General features: G+C 52.7%; 1 pseudogene; it reads left to right on the top strand.

The window, feature by feature from the left end:
* Positions 1 to 1,636: 1,636 nt before the first annotated feature.
* Positions 1,637 to 19,946, top strand: LOC144158134 (uncharacterized; annotated as a pseudogene).
* Positions 19,947 to 20,647: the final 701 nt, after the last annotated feature.

Raw genomic sequence — 20,647 nt, 5'->3', positions numbered from 1 at the left:
AAGGATGGCGACTCAGTACTGCTTCCTTCGGAGTGGTCTGGGTTACTCGAAGACAGGTTCAGCTGGCGGCGCTCGGTGAGAAGCTCACGAGTTGTCGCGGCAATATGAGCGCTGGGACCCAATGGGACTTTTGTAGAAACTGGGGGGCGACAACGGCGCCTGCGTTTTGTATCCACCGACTGCGTGGGCGCCGTGGTAATCCTGTGGCGCCTTTGAAGGTTGCTCTGGAAGAACAGCCATGAGCTGCGTTCTTATTAGGGCTGGGTGTCGATCAAAAATTTTAATCCGATTAATCGGCTACTTTTAATCGGTTAATTAATCTATTAATCGGATGTATTCATTTACATAAATAAGGCTTAAAAGACAAAGAATGTTCACTTTTTCTTGATGGTTGTTTTTATTTTCACGTTGTCGATGCTAGTTTGTACAAATCATTTTAAACAGTCAATGATAATTCATCCAGTTGCGGAGACAAAGACGTTTGTTAACATTTTCAGGCAGCAGAGAGTTTCCTTGCTTGTTGACAGTCATCCCGGCTGGGATGAACACACGCTCAAAATGGCGTTAAGGTTACCGGAACACACAGGAAAATTTTTACAACAGGTGCTAGTTCCGGAAGGAGAAAGCTCTGCACCCTCCACCACTCCAAAGGATCCAGATCGTTGTCGGCTACTTCTGCCATAGAGCGGTATGACGACACCTGGCAAGGTGTGTTTTGCGCTTTACTTTCCGCCCCAAAATGGTACTTTCGCTTTTTACTGGGAGTATTTTCAGTGGGCGTGGTGGACGACTTAACTTCCAGATGAGAAAGCCATTCCGACACATGTTCGCGGTGATCTCTGTCGAATGGGAGGCTTAGCGCAAAAAAGGCGAGGACGATGGCAGACGAGACAGACGGTCTTTTTGGGAAAACATCTTGGGACGCAGGGTTCGCTGGCCAGCGTACAATGGTGCTGTACAATCTGCTTAATGACTTTGAGAGTGTAAATTCTTCAAACAGCCGCCACCGATCGCTTCTGCATGCTGGGGGGTTCCGCGATGCGGAAGCATGCTGTTTCGGTTAAACGAACCCACAAAGAGCATTTTCTGCTCAGAGCTGTGCGGCGTGAACAGTAAGGAGTTCTTCCTTCGCCGGCGGACGTGACTTCAATAGATCGTTTAAACTGACAGCGACGATCTGTACAAAAGCAACGTGGCAGTTCAGGGTGGCGGCCGCTAATGGAAAGGAGACGGCTGGAATATGGAACGCAAAAAACGCAAAAAAAAAACGCCGAGTCGCACGCAGGTTTGAAGACGGCAGGCCTTTCTCCCGTGGCACACTACACTTCAACCGTTTAACCAATTACAAATATTAATCGCGATTTAAGCATTAATCCATTAATCGGAAAGTTAATCGACCAATCGCCCACCCTACTCAACACATGTTAGTCCCCACTGGCGAGTGCTGTTGTCGGGAAGGGCGTCTCACCGCTTTCTCGCTGGAAGACGGAGATCGTCGCAGGCGGTATTTTTGGGAAAACATCTTGGGACGCAGGGTTCGCTGGCCAGCATACAATAGTGCTGAACAATCTACTCTTTGAGAGTGTAAAGTCTTCAAACAGCCACCGCCGATCCCTTCCGCTGGGAGGGTTCCCCGATGCGGAAGCATGTTGTTTCGGTTAAACAAGCCCCCAAGGAGAACTTTCAGATCACAGCTGTGCGGCGTGAGCAGCACGGCAGGACGTATTCATTTTTCTTCCTTCGGGGTGGCTATCCCCATCTAAACACATTTCGGATATTAGGGGCGCCTGCTAGGCTACGAGCACAGCAGTTTTCACTGCCACTGACGCAACATGTCTTCGTTTGTGATCTTGGAAACACAGGAAAAGAAGCAATGGGGCTCTTCGATTTACCGTCTCGGACTCACCGCGGATAGCCCGCGGGTAGTCCGAGGATTCCCCGAAGTCATAGGGATACATGGAAAAATCGAATGCCGGGCTGCTTCTCGGGGAGTCCGCGGTGAGCCCGAGACTGTAAATCGAAGAGCCCCAATGTCTGCACTTGGACGGATACAAGTACCATGGAAAGCGCTCTAATGCGAACGGAAGCATTGCTTGGCGCTGCGCTAATTACGGATCGTCCTGTTGCCCTGCATCAGTCCTGACAGAGGGAGATCATGTCAAGACCAGCCGCCGTGAGTAGAATTTTAATTGACTTGTCATGATTAGGGTGTCGTACTAATATACTGTTTCAGTTCAATGTTTCACGTATTAATTTCTTTCTCTTAAGGAGACCGCAATCATCCTCCTGATGAAATAACCGCGGTGAAGGATCAGATGAGAAGGACGTTGAAAGAAAAAGTTGCATCCAACCCCCACATCGTTGCTCCAACAATATACAACGAGGAACTTCTTCGTGTGTCCCAAGCTGTGAGTTTATTTTCTGCAAGTATAAATATTTGAAGTGTCTAAAAATACATCGGACTTTTCCGCAGTTTTTAAAGGTACGTCAGGCGCATTCCAACTAACTCTAGCTGAGTCCAAAAGAAACTCCACGCCGCTGTTTTGTGCTCGCTTCACAGTATTTCAGCGAGAGCAGTCTCTCTTAATATCCAACCGGCCAAACCTCTTCCGCTCACTGCCTAGCTAGACTGACTGTTAAAATTACTCACCAATAATAATTAAAGATGATCAGACGTAACTTTAGCAATGCCTACGTCGGCCTTGGCTTCAGTGAGAGGTTGCGGTTCGGCCGGTCGGGTAAAAATCAAGACCAAGTGCTATTGCAAACCGCTACCCATGGTCACACACAAAAAAAGAAACTTGGGAAGATTTTAACCCGCGACTACAATGACCGCGAGTGGAGGCTTAACTTCCACACGAAATCCCACTAGAGCAATCGGCGTCTGATCAGCTGGTTTTCAGTCCGTCTGGACGGGACTGTACACATTTCACGTCGATCGTGGCCGGAAATTTTGCCATGCTTATCGTTCGATCTTGAGCATTCCTTGTCGTTCGAGCTTATCCACGCGCTTTAAAGCGTCTGAATAAGCTCGCTAAAGTGGCTTGCGCCTAGTCAGCGATTGAAAATCGAAGAGGTCCGATTGCGACCGATTACGCCGACGTACCTTTAAAAATCTTGCATCCCTCCGTCTAACGAGGACGACGGTTGCACGCGAGGCTTTTAAGTGCGAATGCACTTTATAAGCGACCCCAAACCATCCACCGCCGGCGGCGGCGGCGTCCGCAGTGCTCCTCTATATTTGAAAAAGAAACAGCATCCGGCGCCAGGTTTCGATCCGAGGACTTTGCGGCCGCAGCGCGACGCTCTACCGACCAAGCCACGGACGCGACGGTAATATTAGTGTTAGTGACGCGCCTTATATCTTTAACGCATTCAAACTACGTCGTCAGCGGCGTGCGTTGGCGACTCAGCGGCGTTATAGCGGCTTGATAACTGCGTGGTGTACACGTGATACTACAAACCCGATGGAAGAGATGGAAGAGAAGGCGGCGAGGCGGTGGGCTGCAGGGGCCGAGCGCAAGCGCCGCAAGCGGGCCGACAACCGTGCATTCGCACTTTCACATTCTCCCCCTCGGGGAAATGCGGGGGAATTTTTTTTGTGAGGGATTCCTTGGTTATCGTCCGAGTTTGGACTTGTACTCGCAAACGGTTTGGTCTTTTGATCGCAGCGGCTTTGACTTCAAAACTTTTCCATTTGACTTCGCACTAAGGAAGCTTCGCGTTTAACCATAGGTTCGTTAGACAGAGGGGTGCATAATTTTTAGGTCAAATTTTGCACGTCCATGACCCTTTCCACTTTCGAGCTGTTTCGACCATGTCGGAATGACGCAATCGGATGGACGTCGGCTTCATAACGCGAGGGGCCCAGGTTCGCTTATGACCACACGAAGCCCACTTCTTTCTTTAACTTTACACACAAGCATAATCATCCTCACAGAAAGTTGACTTTCCTGCAGTACGTTTCTTACGCGACATACGCCGTCAGTGAGACAGAAATTTTTTCGCTTTAAAATTTTGCGGATACGGCTTTCCCTTTTCGTAACATTGGTGCCGAAAATCCGGGAAACAAGCCAGCGTTGCGGCGAGCCTTCTCCTGACGAGCTGGGTACGCCTTTCTTCAGCTACGACCGGCATGGAACGTATCAAAAACAAGCGCGCGTCACGGCGGGCTATGAACACGAAGATTATAAGCGAGGTGGGCCAGCTGCTACAGTCCCAGCAGTTGGACCTTTCCGTCCTTCGTGTGTTTCACTGGCGTCTTCGAGCGAGCAATGCAGCATTGTCCGCACTTAACGCCGAATTTGAAGCCCACCTGACCGACGACCAGGCAGCCGAAGACTACGCTTCCGTCATGGCGTATGACGATGCAGCGACCAGCGCACTGGCTTTACTCGAGCATCACATGGAGGTGTTGAGGTCATCTTCGACGCTCCAGATTGCTCCTCCATTGGAAGACGCCAGCGGAGACCGCCGGGCTGCGACGTCTACCGGACAACCCATGCCATCGACTTGTGAGTTTGGAGCACGTCTCCCGAAGCTAGAACTGTTGCGCTTCGACGGAGCGATAACGCGGTGGCAACCTTTTTGGGACATGTTTCGACATTCCGTCCACGAGAATCCCCGGCTGTCCAATATTGACCGCTTTCATTACTTGCTTTCGCTTCTTCACGGAGCTGCTGCTGAAGCCGTTGCTGGCCTGCAAGTGACAGAGTCCTGTTATCAAGATGCTCTTAATATTGTCACGAAGACAAGGACGAAGCAGTTGTGTTGAATGAAAAATACGTTTATTGGAGCGAACTTGTGCTCCCCTAAAAACTCAAAAGAATACAGAGGCGGCGAAGCAGCGGTCAACAAAGTGACTTGCACAGGCGAGTGTCGTCGAATCGAATGCTCCGGCGTCCGCACTGCAGGCTTTTTATCTTTCGGCGCGCGTGGTTCTCGAAACGTCGATTCACATCGAGAACATAGTAGATCCAAGAAGATTATTCTGGGCTGTTCACGTTAGATCGGAATGCTCTCCCTATCACGACAGATAACACATGCGGCACCGAAAGGAAGAATGGAACACGCGCTTCCCTTGGCGCAGAGATAACACAGACCGGCGCAGCCGGGCGGTAAAAGCAAAACACAAATAAACAAACCCAATGTATGGTTCACGGCATTACCCCCCTCTAAGAGTGCATCGACCCGATGCTAACATAAGCGACAGTCCGAAAATAAAAATAAAATTCGTTATCGTCCGTAGAAAGGTTTTAAGCGAACCACGTGAACGACTTCGGGCCACGTGCGTCGTCGTGATGTTCCGGAATCACCATCGGGGATCACCTCGTAGGTAAGTTGGCCGACACGTCGTAGAATCTGGTAGGGTCCGAAATACCGTCGCAGGAGCTTCTCACTGAGTCCGCGTCGTCGGATGGGAGTCCAAACCCACACACGATCCCCTGATTGGTACTCGGCGTCTCGGCGTCGGAGGTTGTAGCGGCCTGCATCCACCAGCTGCTGGTCCGTTATACGAACTCGAACGAGCTGGCGGGCCTCCTCCGCACGTTGAAGATATCCGTGGACGTCGGCGTTGAGGTCGTCGTCTTCTACGTGCGGAAGCATGGCGTCGAGCATCGTAGTCGGCCTTCTACCGTAGACAAGCTCGAACGACGTCAGCTGCGTCGTCTCCTGGATAGCCGTGTTGTACGCAAACGTGACATACGGGAGCACTTCGTCCCAAGTCTTATGTTCAACGTCAACGTACATTGACAGCATATCTGCGATTGTCTTGTTCAGACGTTCGGTTAGTCCGTTCGTTTGGGGATGGTACGCCGTCGTTCTTCGGTGATCCGTGTTGCTGTAACGTAATACTCCTTGCATCAGCTCCGCAGTAAATGCCGTTCCGCGGTCTGTGATTAGGACTTCCGGGGCTCCATGTCGCAGCACAACTTGGCTTATAAAGAACTTTGCCACTTCTTGTGCAGTCCCCCTCGGAAGAGCGGCGGTCTCTGCGTAGCGCGTCATGTAGTCTGTCGCTACGACAATCCAATTGTTCTGTGATCGTGACGTAGGGAACGGGCCTAAAAGGTCCATTCCAATCTGTTGAAACGGTCTCGATGGGACGGCGATCGGTTGCAGAAGTCCGGCGGGTCTTGTCGGCGGCGTTTTTCGTCGCTGGCAGTCACGGCAGCTCCGTACGTAGTGGGTGACGTCAGAGGTAAGGCCGGGCCAGTAGTACCAGGCCTCTCAAGCTTGGACGTTCCTTGGTTTCCCTATAGGCGGCGTAAAAATCGACACCAACCTACAGCGGCAGTTTTCAAAATCAAGTCCACCAGACGGCGCAACCGAGAGGTTACTTTTGGTAGAGAATACAAAACATTCATTCCGTGACTCAGAGAGCCAACAAAGTTCGCTTACAATGTGTTGTTTAAAAAGATTATTAACAAGTTCCGCATCAAACATCTGTTGAGCAAAATGTGCGCAACTTTTTACGAACAGCCGACTGGTGCACCACCTCGCTTGTGAATTCGCAACCACAAAGCCAAGCTAAGCCAAGCTGTATTGCGGTTAACTTATTCTCTGTGGTGACAGTGTGGTCTTGTCAAATCTAGTTTTCTTGAGTATTTCTGCGCTGTGAACATGCAGTAAGTGTGATACGTGCCACCGGGAAGGCTCAGCGACCCGCGTGAGCCTGTTGGAGCCCGTGTGAGCGGGGCCGCTGTACCGCCGCATCGACTTGTTGTGATGGCGCATCTAGGCCTATAGCCAGGCTGCGACTCCTCTTGCTATTGGCATTACTCTTCGTTTTACGGACTCCCCTCGGTCCAGACCTCGCCAAACGTACGTGTTGCTCCTCACGATGGATGCGCCCGTCTGAGCGTGCTCGCCACTACAAGTCTGTCTAGCGCTGTGCACGGAGTTGGTTCCCACCACCTCGCTGACGCATCGCCCCAAGGTATGCCGCCACATGTGCGCACCCCTTCCTGGCCGCCCGACAGTCACGTTGTGCCTCTTGCTCGCTGGAGACATTGCGATCAGTCCCGGCCCCAAGCGCACGTCGTCACGTCCTACTTGCAGCCGCTGCGAAAAGGTTGTGTATGACAACGTCGCCGCTCTCCAATGTGATGGATGCGGAAGGTGGGCACATCGCACGTGCGAACTGATGACGCTGGCTGTATACCGCCGCCTTTCATAGTCGACTGAGTGCTGGTTGTGTGCCCTTCGTTCGAAATCGTAGCGCAAGTGAACGAGTTGTTATGGCAAAAAATGTCACGAAAGCGACGCACAATTGCAGCGATCGAAATGAAATGATGTCCTCGCCCCTGTGAACTTGCGGATGTCAATAAACGATTTGTTCTCACTTGCTGCTCACTGTGGTCTGTGCCAGTCGAGGCCATCTGGTCACCTGGCGTAACATCACTTCACTAGGGCGGCGCAAGTAAACACGCGGCCAGCGAGCCAGCCAGCAGCCAGCAGGAGCAGCGAGCCGGCGGCTGCCGTGCGAGAGCAGCCATGTTATTAAGGAGCTCAAGCAGCCTGTGCAAAAAGCATCCGCCATGTTTACAAAGCCTTGTTTCAGCGGAACCAAGCGGGCTCCCTCCGTAGTTCACGACGCCGCCGCTACGATTTTTCTGGCACTACAGGCAAAGCTAGACCTTTGCTTCTCTAAAATCCTCCCTGTTCTGTGGTAGTACCTCGCCTTAATTTTTCCAATAGTGCGGGCTGTGCCGAGATGTCCGGAAGACGGGTCGTCGTGACACGCTTCCGAAATTTCGTCACGAAGGTCCGCGGGGATGACGAGAAGGTAATTCGCTCTTGTTCCGGGGCTGAAATTCTTCTTCACGAGGACGGAGTTTCTCAGGCTGAATGCTGGTAAGCTGCGTTTGAAGGTCCTAGAAACGGCAACGTTGCATCCCTCGAGGTACTCGATTATGACGCGTAAGTCGGGGTCGGCACGCTGCTGGGCGGCTAGGTCGCTCTCCGTCACGATCCCGAAGAACGCGCTGTCTTCATCAGAGTCTTCTGGTGGTGGGTGGACGGGGGCGCGGGACAGGCAGTCGGCGTCGGATTGTTTCCTTCCGGATTTATAAACGACTGTAACGTCGAACTCCTGCAGGCGCAAGCTCCACCGCCCAAGACGGCCAGAGGGGTCCTTCAAATTGGCGAGCCAACACAGCGCATGGTGGTCTGTTACAACCTTGAATGGCCTTCCATACACGTATGGGCGAAATTTTGAAATCGCCCATATAATAGCCAGGCACTCGTTCTCAGAGGCAGAATAGTTTTTCTCCTCCTTCGACAGACCACGGCTGGCATAGGCGATTACCCTTTCGCAGCCGCTTTGCTTTTGGACAAGGACGGCACCCAAGCCTATACCACTGGCGTCCGTGTGCATTTCCGTTTCGGCATTTTCGTCGAAATGAGCGAGCACGGGCGGGCTTTGCAGGCGTTTTTGCAGCTCGGAGAATGCTTTTTCTTGGTCGTTTTCCCAGCTGAACGGGGTGCTGTCTTTCGTCAAGCGCGTGAGTGGCTCTGCAATGCGTGCGAAGTTTGCGACGAAGCGCCGGTAGTATGCGCACAGCCCGAGAAATCTTCGCACGCCCTTCTTGTCTTTCGGCCTAGGGAAGTTCGCGATAGCTGAAGTTTTTGCCGGGTCAGGTAGGACTCCCGCGGCGTTGACGACGTGGCCCAAGAACTTGAGTTCCTCGTATGCGAAACGGCACTTTTCAGGCTTCAGCGTCAACCCCGACGTACGAATGGCCTCGAGTACAGACTCCAACCTTGCAAGGTGTTCGTCGAAAGTCCCGGCGAATACCACTACGTCGTCGAGGTATACGAGGCAGGTGTGCCACTTAAGGCCAGCTAGCACAGTGTCCATGACTCTTTGAAACGTCGCTGGTGCTGTGCACAGCCCAAACGGCATCACCTTGAACTCGTATAGGCCGTCTGGGGTTATAAATGCAGTCTTCTCTCGGTCTCTCTCGTCCACTTCAATTTGCCAGTATCCGGTCTTCAGGTCCATCGATGAGAAGTACTTCGCGTGGCAGAGGTGGTCGAGGGCGTCGTCGATTCGGGGGAGGGGGTACACGTCCTTTCTCGTGATTTTGTTCAGTCGCCGGTAGTCAACACAAAACATTAATGTGCCGTCTTTTTTCTTTACGAGTACGACGGGCGCAGCCCAGGGGCTTTTCGATGGCTGTATAATGTCGTCGCTGAGCATGTCGTCGACTTGAGTCTGGATGGCTTCCCGTTCGTGTGAAGAGACGCGGTACGGTGACTGTCGGGTAGGTCGGGCTCCATCTTCGGTTATTATTCGGTGCTTCGCTAGAGGGGTCTGACGTAGTTTTGCGCTCGACAAAAAACATTCGCTATAGCGACGCAGCAAAGCCAATAATTTGTTCCGTTGTACTTGCGGTAGCGCCGGATTCACGTCGAAGGGCTGCGGGAGCTTGAAGGTTTCTACGGGGGTGCGTTCAAAGTCGGCGACCGCGATCACGTCACTTGCTTCTTGCGTTTCTTCGAGGCATGCAAATGCCGCGCCCTTGTTTAAATGCTGGTACTCCTCGGTGAAATTAGTAACCAAAATGTGGGATTGGTGTTCCTTGAAGCGCGCAATGCCTCTTGCGACAGACACACCGCGGTCGAGAAGCAACCTTTGGTCACTCTCCACAATAGCGTCAACGTCAGGAGCAGCACCTTTACAGTAGACGGTGATCATCAAACTTGCGCGGGGTGGCAGGGTGACATGATCATCGGCTATCCTTACAGCTGCACGGTGTTCGGGGTTCGGTTCCGGCGTCATGGAGTGATCGGAGGAAAAAGTTATCGACTTGGTGTGCAGATCAAATATTGCGCCGTTGACCGTCAAAAAGTCCATTCCGAGAATTACGTCGCGGGAGCAGTTAGGCAAGATGACGAACGCGGCAGGGTACGTCGTGCCGTCTATGGTGACGCGCGATGTGCACGTCCCACTTGGCGTCACGAGGTGGCCTCCTGCTGTGAGTATATGCGGACCGTCACATCTGGTCATAACTTTCTTCAGTTTAGACGCAAATGGTCCGCTCATTACCGAATAGTCAGCTCCCGTGTCTACGAGGGCGACTACGTCAAAGCCGTCGATGGACACCTTGACGTCAGATGCAGTCTTCCTCGAGTTCCGGGTTCGTCGGGGCGTCGTATCTCTGCTTGTACGTGTTGACGGTCGGGCACTGTGCATCGTCGTTGTCGTCGTCTTCTCAACGGACGTCTCGGTCAGGTCGGGTACGCGTCGCGCCGTGTAGCTGTCGTCGTGTTCAGGAATCTCGTCAGGGCTTGGTCGGGTCGTCGGGATGAGGGCATGTCGTGAATCACTGTCTTCGGCGCGTCCTTGCGTCGTTGGAGGGTTTCCAGTATTTCGCCGTAGAGCAACTTCACCTCCAGAAGTTGCTGCTTTTAGTTTCCCCCGCGTGGGCTGGGGGACCTTCCACGTGCGAAATCAGCATTGCTACGGCGGTTAGGCGACTGGTATGGGTAGGGCGATGGCGATCGGTGTGAGCGGGCTGGTCCTCGGTTGGTGTTGGACAGGTATTCGTCGATCTCAGTAGGGCGCTGGCCGGGTTGGGGGCGTGGGGCGTCGATGGAGAAACCACGCAGTCCGAGTCTCCTGTACGGGCAGCGACGATAGATGTGATCGGCCTCCCCGCAAAGGTAACACAGCGGACGATGATCTGGCGTTCGCCAAACGTCAGTCTTCCTCGGCGTCTGGGTTTGGGCTGTGTACGGCGGTACGGTCGACGGCGGCGAGAGTGGGGACGGCGGCGAGAGTGGACGGCGGTACGGTGGAGCTTCTTGTAGACGGGTTGGAGCAGAGCGGGGTCGACGAACAGCCGCAGAACAGGTCATCGCCTGTGGCTCGCGGGGTGCCTCGGATGGCATAGAAGTGCCCAAAGCGTGTTGAACCTCTTCGCGGATGACGTCAGTCAGGGAAGACACTTGAGGTTGCGGCGTCGTCGGAAAAAGCTTCCGAAGCTCCTCCCTGACCACTGCTCGGATGGTTTCAAGCAGTGTGTCGGAGCTTGTAGCCCCGGCACCGATCGTCTCGGAAACCATCACGTTGATTGGGCTATCGTACTGCCTCGTTCGAACTTCCAGCGTCTTCTCCATCGCGGCCGCCTCAGACGCGAATTCGGCCACCGTCTTGGGAGGATTGCAGACAAGGCAAGCAAAAAGCTCCTGCTTTACCCCTCGCATGAGAAACCTTAGTTTCTTTTCTTCTGTCATCTCCGGATCCGCACGTCGAAACAACCTCTTCATCTCCTCAACAAAGATCACTACCCCTTCGTTAGGGTGCTGCGTTCGAGTTTCGAGTAAAAGCGCTGCGCGTTCTTTTCTGACCACGGTAGTGAAGGTCTTAGTGAACTCGCTTTTGAACTGAGCCCAGTTTGTCAAGGAGCTCTCGTGGTTCTCGAACCAAGTGCGAGCCGAATCTTCCAAGTAAAAGAAAACGTGCCGGAACGTTTCTGCGTCGTCCCACCTGTTGAATTTCCGGACGCGCTCCAGTTTTTCCAACCATTCTTCTGGGTCTTCTGTGGGAGCTCCTCGGAATGATGGCGGTTCCCGTGGCTGCTGCAGAACGACAGGAGGATTGGCTTGGTTGATGGTGCTGGTTGCGACATCTTTCTTCTTCGTCTTCTCTGGTAGTAGACCGAACTCGGGTGGTAAATCTTGCACGCGGAGGCTCGCTCTTGTTGGACTGGCTTGGCGGCTTCCAGAGGTTGTAGTGGGCATGAAGGGTGTGTACCCAGCACCTCCACCAGATGTCACGAAGACAAGGACGAAGCAGTTGTCTTGAATGAGAAATACGTTTATTGGAGCGAGCTTGTGCTCCCCTAACAACTCAAAAGAATACAGAGGCGGCTAAGCAGCGGTCAACAAAGTGACTTGCACAGGCGAGTGTCGTCGAATCGAATGCTCCGGCGTCCGCACTGCAGGCTTTTTATCTTTTGGCGCGCGTGGTTCTCGAAACGTCGATTCACATCGAGAACATAGTAGATCCAAGAAGATTATTCTGGGCTGTTCACGTTAGATTGGAATGCTCTCCCTATCACGACAGATAACACATGCGGCACCGAAAGGAAGAATGGAACACGCGCTTCCCTTGGCGCAGAGGTAACACAGACCGGCGCAGCCGGGCGGTAAAAGCAAAACACAAATAAACAAACCCAATGTATGGTTCGCGGCAATATCTTAAAGAATCGTTTTGGTAATTCCAAAGTGATCGAGCTGAAGCATTTTGAAAATCTGCGGAAACTCCGACCTGCCGACTCAGCCAGCAAAGTGGCCGTTTTGAGGAAGCTGTACGACCACGTGCAAATGAACCGGCGAGGACTGGAAAGCTTGGGCGTTGGAATTTATTCTTGCGCGGCTATGTTGAATGAAGTGCTTTTAAAAGTGATACCTGGCGACATTATCGTCGATTACTTCAAACAGCAGAGCCTTGCAGCCCGCGCCGCTTCCACGAGCAGTTAGAGTTCTTCTGCCCAGGCCGTAGAACATCTACTGTATTTCCTGCGAGTGGAAGTCGAGTGGCGGGAAAGAAGCTTCCAGATCAGCAAGCCTCAACGAAGTGAGGAGGCTGACCGAGTGCCCAAGAAGCAGCAGTCTATTCCGACCGCTGCTGGTCTGCACAACACGGCACAGACTTCGTCTTGCTTCTTCTGCTCCGCCAAAGATCACAGCACGGAAGAATGTCCGAGCGACATCCTTTTGGCCGGCAAGCGAACCCGCCTAGCAAGTGACGGCCGATGCTTCAGATGTACTGCCAAGGGACATCTCGTACGGAGGTGCCGAAGAAAGGTCCGGTGTGGGGCATGTAGGCGACGACATGCTACCACGATGTGCACTGCTGACCGCGCTCTAAAACCATCCGAATCGGCTGCAGAAACGCGACATGCAGCGATGCACGTCAACACGCGCAAACCAGCCATCCCGCGACTCTCCAGCGACGTCCTACTACAGACGTTCCGGGCGTGGATTATGACATCGCCGCATTGCTGCTACGTCCGTGGAATTTTTGACAATGGCAGCCAGCGGACTTTCATCCGACAAGACGTCGCCTCTGAGCTCAAGTTAGCTGCAATTGGCGAAGTCGATGTGGTCATCAGTGCTTTCGGCCGATCTGGAGGTCCCAAGAAGAAGTTTAAAGTTGTCAGAGCGACCCTCCGCAGTCAACATGACAGTACGTCTACTGAGGTTGAAGCCATCGTCGTGCCTTTCATTTGTGAAGACGTGGCTGAAGCACCGAAGAGCAACACGCTTCTGCGACGCCTACTCGCCGAGAGGAAGCCACTGGCTGACACCATCGCTTTTCCAGGCATGGAGTTTGAACAAGAAATGAGCCTCCTCATTGGGTCAGACCAGATCTGGAAATTCATTCCAGAAACGAGCCAGGTACAGCAGGAAGAAGCGAATCCTGCTTTGGTCGCTGTGAATACCAGTATGGTATGGACCTTACAAGGACCGTTATCTCTGGAAGATAGCGACAGATGCAAAAGCAGCAACCTTGTGCGCGTCCTCCGCACGGACGTGCACGCGAATGAACACTTCTCTTCCTCTTTTTGGCGGTTTCGGGAGGTAGATACAGTGAACCTTATAAACACGCCGTACTCGCACCCCGATGAAGATGGATTACCAAAGTTTGAAGATTATACGGTCGACGACCGCAAGAATGCCCTTCCGAGACCTTATATGTTACCGCGACGCCACACTACAAACGAAAAAGCGATTAGGGTATCCGACAAGGCCGAGGGACAATACCAGAAGGATGACTGTACAGAAAAAGTGAAGCGTACGTTTTGTCCAGGACATGCCCCCTACATGCCGCACCGTGATATCATCGTAGAGGCTTCAAGAACCACTCGTCTTCATGACGTTTTTGACGCATTCAAAGATGCTGTTACAACGTCTTCCTTGAACTACGTCCTCGAAGAAGCTACATCCTTAACCAGTAACCCTAGAAAAGAACCGAATGTCAGGGCGACATTAGAAGAAAGATGTCCGGTACAACTTCCCGAAGATCATCGCTCTAATCACCCCATTTATATGGGTCATAAACGACTTTCTCACCGTGGAGTCAGCGCTACTCTCGTTAGAAGACGCAATTGTCCCAGTGTAGATCGAGGCCGACCATGCGAGAAGACAGACCTCAGACGTTGCGAAGTGGGTGCACTTTTAAAACTGCAAGCTGCTTAGGCCACAGCGCTACCGAGTGACAATCGGCAAAGTCCTGGTGATGTTTTGGAAACTGGACAATATGGAAATGGTTAAATACCATCATGCTAGTGGAACTGTTGTGACTCTGCTTTTAACTATGCAAGTGTGCATTTGGTGGGCGCGGAGGATGTTGCGGATTTCTAATTTGCCGCCAACATGAACAATGATGATGATTTAGAAACGCCGAGAACGAAGTGGCGCGTTTGCACGCACGGGGAATGCAGCAGGCACGCGGGGGAGTTCGGAACGCTGCGCTTGAACGACCGTGCACGGCTTTGCGTCGCTCTCTCCACGGCGCCAATAAACGCTGAAGAACGGCTTTCCCTTTTCGTAACACGTCCTACGTATCTTCAAGGAATTGTGCCTGCTGGAACGTCCGACGTACCTTTTGCCCCATTGATATTATTCTAGTTTGGAGCTATTGCTATTGCATTGAGTTTGGAACTATGTGTACTCGATTTTGTGAACTGAAGTTGGAACCGTATTTATTTTAAGAACACTTCCGAGGTCGTGGCGGGAATGCCAACTTTTGCGAGCTTCAAGCATGCCATGTACAGAGAGCGACGCCGTCACCAGCCGGAGCTTCCTGCAAGTGCCGACGACGTACAACTAAGCCCGCTGTACCAGCAGACTGAAGACGGCCGTCCTTTCCTTGTGGTCAACGAAAACAGTGTTCCGGGTTCCCTAATCTTGGCATTTGCATCCCAAGAGGCTTTGCAACGTTTGTCGCCTGCAAAAATGGTATTTCTTGACGGCACATTTTTTGTGGTGCCCCAGATTTTCGGTCAACTACTGACAATTCATGTCATGTGCGATGGAAAACACTCACCAGAAATTTACTTTTTATTGTGTGGTAGATCACGTGAGACCTACGTCCGGGCATTCGAGAGTTTGAGAAATGCGTTCGCTGCAGCAGGCATCACCTTCCCAAATCCGGACATTTTTTAACGGACTTTGAGCAGGCACTAATCGCAGGTGTGTGAACTGTGTTTCCAGGAGCCGCGCATAGGGGGTGCCATTTTCATTTCACTCAGCGAGTGTGGGCTGCAATGCAGAGAGCTGGCCTCCAAACCGCGTACGGGCAGGATGATAGCCTGCGGTCGCTCATAAGAAAGATGGTAGCATTGTCGTTCCTTCCCGTTTCGGCCGTCCAGAGTGAATGGCAGTTTTCGCGCCAAGAAGGTATATCCCTCGGGATTCCTGCTGTCATCACAGTGCTGGACTATTTTGATGCCACCTGGACGAACGACCCGTTTTCAATTGAGCAGTGGAACCACTATGGAAACCGAGGTCCGCGGACCAACAACCACATGGAGTCTTGGCACCGCAAGATAAACGCAGTGTCGGGGAGAGCCCACCCTAACATTTACAGCTTCATCGACCTCATCAAAAGGGACAAGGCCCTGACAATAGTACCTTTGCAGCAGCTTGCAAATTGTGGTGCTGTGCGGGTTATGGGGCACAAATGGATAAACAAGGACCGCAAGCTGGCAGAACTGGAGTCTCAGTTTTCTGGATGTCTCATTTCAGTGCACGACCCAGGCGGCACAGAAAGTGTGCCCCAAGACCGGCCCGTCTATGGCCGCTTTCTGGCATGTCCGGCCAGCATCCAGGTTCTGGCAGCCACTGATCATGCGTTGAACGGCCAACATTCGGCAACCAGCGCTTCGGTATTTTTCCGTCCGCCCGTGTCCGGACGCACAACGGCAGCTAAACGGCTGCCAGATATTCAGTTCTCTTACGGCTGCCGATGTTGAGAAAGAGAACGGCCGAAGTACGGCCTTAGGGCATCCGTTTTTTCTTCGGGAAGCGGTAATCGGCCGAAGCACGGCAAGCGACCGGCCACAGAATATGCGTATTCTTGCGGCAGTTGGTGTTCGAAAGGATACCGGCCGGAGCGCGGCTGCCGTGCATTCGTTGTTTCAACGGTGAACCGCGCGTCCGGCGGTAGAATATCCGGCAACCAGTGTTATGAAGGATACCGGCCGACGTACGGCCCCAGAATATACGTTTTTCATTCGGTTAGCTGTCCTCGGCCGAATTACGGCAAGCGAATGGCCACAGAATATTTAGCAACCGGTGTTCAAGAGGAGACCGGCCTACGTAAGGTATCTGGTTATACGTCATTTTTTCGGCAAACGCCATACAGCCGAACAATGGCACGCGCCTGGGCGCCGAGAATTCATGCACAGACAAAGGAGACCGACCGGTTTTTTCCTGGGGGGAGAAAAAGCCGTTAGTGAGCCGAACGACGGGGACGCGTTTTTCATCCGCTCCGTGTTTCTACGTTTTAAATGAACGAAAATCGTTTGTCAAACAGTAATGAGTGTTCTCGGTGAACGGACAAGGTGCAAGGACTCACTGGACGTTAGAAGGGAACCTTTTAGGCCAGCGAAATGTCATTTATTGCCACAAGAAGACTGTGCCACACCGACGGGTGAGCTAAGCCTCATCAGTCATCGCCGCTACCACGCCTCTGCCGCCGGCTTGGTCGACGCATCAGCTCGAGGCTATTCGCCCCCTCAAGAAATGGAGAGCATTGGAGACATCGACCCGGCAGAGATGTCCGATCCGAGATGGAAATGGTTCACCAAAATAACTGGCCTTCAAGGGCGTCGAGCAAGCGGCCACCACGCAGGAGGTAAACCGCCACCATGTCAAGGACTCCCCACCAAAGAAAGGCAAGTGCGAGCAAAAGCGCAAGTTATTCTGCTTACAATTAAACTGCGAAAAGAAATGTTGCCCTATGTTGTTGGTGATAAACGTAGAAGAGACTCGCTCGTGCATTGGTAGGATCAACTTCATGCCCTGCACTATGTTACTTCATGGGATTTTACGACTGCCTATTTAGAAAAAAAAATTACTTATAATTTGCGATAACAACAGAGCCTTGTCACTGACGAAGCCTAGCTGTTAATTTAGTTCCGATGTTTGAAGGTGAGCTCAGCTACTCTTGGGATATGACTCATTTGATTAAACATAATCGCCAGCATCCTAGGAAACATGGATTTTGTCAGGATTTTCTTGCTCAAAGCAGATTGTTGAGTTCACGTACGATTTGGCTCTTGCAATAGATAAGCTTAAAGTGGTTCACTGTATATTCTTGGACTGCAAAAAAGCAAATGATGGTGTCACAAACTCGAGCGTACGACGTCTAAAAGTACCTTATAAATTTTTCATTTCATTTGTACAGCGCCCAATTCTTCTTGCAGTCGTTCGATTCATTCACTTCGGTTCCATTCGCCCCGAGATAATATGGAGCTTTCTCGAACGAAGAGACGGTAACACGATCACTCGCCGGCTCGACGGTGAGAAAACAACAAAAATAACACCTCCGCCGCTCCGGTTTCGTCGAAGCTTCCAGTACTTTCGAGGAAGTGCGCGTGGCCTTGCCAGTGCTAAAGAGCGTCGATGAATCTAGAAGGGAGAAGAGTGAAGTTATTCGCTGACGGCGGCGGGCGCGTTGTGTGTTGTGCTCTCCATCTCCGCGCCGGCACGGTTATAAAAAGAGAAGCAGCGCCTAACCAAACCAGCTACGTTTGGCAGGCGTGATGTGACAACGGCACCTGTCAGTTTGTGCATCACACCATCGGCGACACGCGCCCTGGAGGACTCCAACGTACTCCCGGGCCTTGAATCACCGTGATCGTCCCGGACGGCCTGGCCTACAACGAAGCCGCGCGGCCGCGCTTCTCAGGTAGCCGAATCGCCTCCAACAGCGGTGCATCGTCCGGCCCGGTCGGTGAATATGCGGGGACTCTGTCTCTCATAAGCATCGAACTGTTCGTTTTCTTTTTTTGTTAACTGCTACGCTTCGTAATATTTATTTGTTAGCGCTCCTGTTTGTATCATTTTGTCTAATTGGACTGTTTCTTGTATTTGAATTCCATCTAAGTTGTCTGTCATTATCGATCCGTTACCTCGGGCTTGTGTCTGTAACTCGCCTGTCTAAATATAAGTCTTTGTGCTGTTTTTCGTTCAGGGCTCTTGCTCATTCTTGCCGCTCTGGTCGACGAAAGCCGCACATCAGACGGCCACCCCCTTTGTCACCAGTGCCATGTGGATTCGGTGGGGTATGTTGCCTCTCTGGAGTCGACTCCCCATATCTTCCGACAGTGCACCCTAATTTAGCCGAACGTCGGCACTGCCCACTTTAGCCGAACGTCGGCAATTGGCAAGGATGAAGTTCTTATTTTTATTGTCAAAACATAGATTAAACATAAGCACAACAAAATACTTAACGCCACGCCGCGGACGAAACCTGAGAGGTATAAACGATTACTCATACGAAGTGCCGCAACAACGTGTCAATGTATATGCGAATTCGTTTTTTCCAAAAACAATTCGTCAGTGGAATGCTTTGCCATTACCACTGGTGCATTGTGATACACAGGATAAATTTGAGGAAGGGCTCAAAGATTTTTTTCTGTAAGCATGGTCTGCCATTTTGATTTATTGTAATTTGTTTGTGTGCTTACGACTGCACTGTTTTTCCTTTAACCTCAATGTCGGTGTTTGCAATATATGAACGCAGTGATCTTGCGGTGAGGAGCATTAGCGGAGAGAGGCCACCTGGAAGACGACGGCGCCTGTCTCAGCGCGTCGTGGGGTGAGTTCCTTTTGCTTTCACCCGTGTGCGATCACTACCGTTAAGTCAGGGCATGAATTAGCGTAAACTACGATTTGGTTCGTATAGCTAATCATGGCGAGTAAGAATCGCTCAGTCGAAGCGATGGAAGCAGAACTCAGGGCTGTTCGGGAGAACATTAGGCATTTAGAGCGGGAGCTCGAGCTAATGGAACAGCGCGAAAGAGCCCGGCAGTTGCCGCGGCGGGGAGCGGCGGAACAAAAGCTCTGTGAGGCGACGCCGCATTGTCAGCCGAGCACCGATGAGGCGGCCGTGTCAGAGGCGGGGGTACGCGCCTGCGTCGCACCCGTTGCGGCCGCCGCAGGGGTTCACGAGCCGCCGCCCAACCCCGCCTCGGGTTGGTCAGTTTATTCAGACCGCGAAAAGGATAGAGAGACCGCACGCGAGTGTCTGGTCTCACGCCGGTGCGGGATTGCGATCCCGGGAGCGGAGCCTTCAGGTCAGTTGGCGAATGCTCAGGAGCCGGGGCCGGCCGACGAGGCCGTAACAGTGAAGGGTGAGGCGACGCAGCATTGCCTGCCGAGTGCCAACGGAGCAGCGGCTGTTGCTGTCCCAGCGGCAGAGGTGGGATGCGAATGCGTCGCAGTTGGTGCAGTCGCACCACGGCTTCAGGAGTCGCCGCCCGATGCTGGCTCGGACCGGTCAGTAAATCCAGACCACGGGCAATCTCAGGAGTACGCAAGCGAGGGTGTAGACATACACCACCGTGAGGCTGTAATCCAGGTAATCGAGCAGAAGGGGCAGACTAACGGCGCGGTCGCCGTATCTGAGGCCGCGAAGCGTAGTGCTCGCCATCACCGCTCGCAGAGCGACGCGGTGGGCAGGCAGTGTGCTTCGGAAGCGCTCCGCCCGCGAAATGATCTCGACGACACGGAGTGTCGGGAGGAGCCAGCTGTCGCGGTTCCGCGAGAGAAACAGAGCGACAGGGTCGAGCAGGACGCGCGGGTATGTGCAAAATGCCCCTCGGGCATTGTTCCGCAGCAAGCAGACGAGAGGCGCGTACAGGGCTCGGCGGGGCAAGGGCACAAGCCGCTCGAAATTGAGCATCATGTCGCCCCGGTAAGACCGCCTGAACGGGTAGGCGAGCACAGGTTTTCTTGGAGCGAAGGAGAAACCGACACATTGTTAGTACGCAAGTGTCTGTTCGCTTGCAAGGGCCTTCCATGCGAGGTTTCGCATTGTCGAGCCAGGGGTAGCTTCATGCACAGGCACGGGGAGTTTTCTCCCGCGCAGGTGGAATACCCAGCGGCTGTCAGGCACTCATTTTGGGTGGCCTGGGGGTATTTCGGTCAGGTGTGGCTTTTTGGTGGCCAGGTTGAGCTCGAGGCAGAGTTGCGCCGAGGGGCAGCTCTAGACCAGGACGGAAGAGTGTCGATTTTTCTGCGCTGTTCCTGAGGGAGTGGCAGTGTTCGCATGCGGGTGCATGGCGGGGGACCCCTACTGGGCAATCGAGAGCTTCGTTACGCAACAATGACTGGTCGTGCTGCTGAAGAAGACAGCAAACGAGACGTTGCGGACTGGCACCAGCTGTGTGTGTGTTTCGCTAGCGGAGCACGGCGAACTGTACGCTGTGTAGCGAACGTGGTGCTACACCGGATACTTTTTGCCTTCGCTTGGAACTCTAATTATTTTGGGGGTTGTCCTTATCGAAGGGTTGGTGTGTGCATGCAAGCTCGTGTTAGCGTGTTTTCCGGGTACAAGTATGTGAACTGTTTTCACTGTCACTTTGCACGCCTGGATCCTGTTTGTGTTATTCACGTAGTG

This window comes from Haemaphysalis longicornis, unplaced genomic scaffold, assembly GCF_048455015.1.
Source record: "Haemaphysalis longicornis isolate Haplotype H1 unplaced genomic scaffold, Haemaphysalis longicornis Haplotype H1 scaffold_1, whole genome shotgun sequence".
NCBI classification, from domain to species: Eukaryota; Metazoa; Arthropoda; class Arachnida; order Ixodida; family Ixodidae; genus Haemaphysalis; species Haemaphysalis longicornis.
Note: the sequence above shows the minus strand (reverse complement) of the source record. Positions and strands in the feature narration are given on the sequence as shown.